This window comes from Saccopteryx leptura, chromosome 2 (genome assembly GCF_036850995.1).
Source record: "Saccopteryx leptura isolate mSacLep1 chromosome 2, mSacLep1_pri_phased_curated, whole genome shotgun sequence".
Classification (NCBI taxonomy): domain Eukaryota; kingdom Metazoa; phylum Chordata; class Mammalia; order Chiroptera; family Emballonuridae; genus Saccopteryx; species Saccopteryx leptura.
Genome location: NC_089504.1, coordinates 86,290,937 through 86,292,854, shown reverse-complemented (window position 1 = coordinate 86,292,854; position 1,918 = coordinate 86,290,937). Strand labels below are relative to the sequence as shown.

At 42.2% G+C, this 1,918-nt stretch overlaps 1 pseudogene; it reads right to left on the bottom strand.

Annotated features, from left to right (window-relative positions):
* Nucleotides 1-766: 766 nt before the first annotated feature.
* LOC136396072 (small nucleolar RNA SNORA5) lies at nt 767-879 on the bottom strand (annotated as a pseudogene).
* Nucleotides 880-1,918: the final 1,039 nt, after the last annotated feature.

Here is a 1,918-nt window from a genome sequence, read left to right as displayed (position 1 = left end):
GATAGAAATTGATGCAATAAGCATTAGATAGGTGTGATTCCTCAGGATGAGGATAACACGGTAACAGTGCATGTTTAAAGGAAGGTTTTCCTGTCAATATATTTGATATAGACTTCATTGAGGATAAAAAGAGAGATCACAAACAAAAAACCCATCATTTGAAAATACTACTGTAATTCTTCTGTCATTTTTAATGGTAAAGTCATAGCCAGGGTATTTAATTACCCAGCACCTTACTTTCCTTATTAATAAAATAAAGATAATAGTACATACATTATTAAGATGTTGTGAACACTGAATGCTTTAATAAATGTATATCATCTACAAGTATTCTTAACATGTATAAAAAACCCAATAAATAGTACTATGGACCCTGGCCAGTTGGTTCAGTGGTAGAGCATTGGCCTGGTGTGTGAAAGTCCTGCGTTCAATTCCCAGCCAGGGTACACAGAAGAAGCCCCCATCTGTTTCTCCACCCTTCCCACTCTCCTTTCTTTCTCTCTTCTCCCGCAGCCAAGGCTCCATTGGAGCAAAGTTGGCCCAGGCGCTAAGGATGGCTCCATGGCCTCCACCTCTGGCAATGGAGCAACTTTCCAGATGGGAAGAGCATCGCTCCCTGGTGGGCTTTCTGGGTGGATCCTGGTCAGGTGCATGTAAAAGTCTGTCTCTCTGCCTCCCTGCTTCTCACTTCAGAAAAATAAAAAATTATAAAAAATAATACCTAATGTCAGCCCAGTCTTTTTTTTTTTTTTCCTTCTTCTCTTCCCCATGTCCACAGCTAAACTTATCCCCAGGTCCCAGGGCAGGAACCCAGAGCCGATGAGCGGTGGAGCTTGCTGTAGCAGCCATCTGGCAGCCCAGTCTTTTGACTACTGTGCTTGCTTTACCCATTAGTAATTGAAGGAGTAAACTGTTTTTTGTTTGTTTTTGGTGTTTTTTTTTGTTTTTTTTTTTGTTTTGTTTTTTTTCATTTTTCTGAAGTTGGAAACGGGGAGGCAGTCAGACAGACTCCCGCATGCGCCAGACCGGGATCCACCTGGCATGCCCACCAGGGGGCGATGCTCTGCCCATCTGGTGCATCCAGAGCCATTCTAGCGCCTGAGGCAGAGGCCACAGAGCCATCCCCAGTGCCCGGGCCATCTTTGCTCCAATTGAGCCTCGTTGTGGGAGGGGAAGAGAGAGACAGAGAGGAAGGAGAGGGGGAGGGGTGGAGAAGCAAATGGGCACCTCTCCTGTGTGCCCTGGCCGGGAATCGAACCCGGGACTCCTGCACGCCAGGTCGACGCTCTACCGCTGAGCCAACCGGCCAGGGCTGAAGGAGTAAACTTTTATTAATGGGTTTCATACTGACTTTTCTACACTAACACTTGTATTAAATAGGGTCACAGAGTTGAACATATGCCAAAAATATAATAGCAATTTTTAAAATTGCTTATTTTGTATTCAGGCATAATCTTAAATATCAGGGTAAGTTCCTTTTCAAGACCCTGAGGGAAAACTCTGTTTCTTTGCCTTTTCAGCACCTAGTAGCTGCCTTATTCTTCATTGATGGCCCCTTCTTCCATCTTCAAAGCACATCATTTCAATTTTCTTTCATCATTACAATGCCTTCTCCTCTGATCTGACTCTTGTATCTTTCTCATAAGGATGTTTGTGATTCCATTGAGCCCACCTACATAATCCAGGATAATCTCCTCATCTCTGACTCCTTAATTTTATCACATCTGCAAAGTTTCTTTTGCAATGTAAGGTTAAAATTTATGGATTTTAAAGTTTAAAATGTGGGAACATTTGGAGGACCATTTTTTAGCCTGTCATATACAGTTTCACTTATATTCAGATTAACTCCCCCAAATTACATGAGTAGATACACTTTTAGAAAGTTGTAATGAGACTGAATATAGTCTTATATTATAAT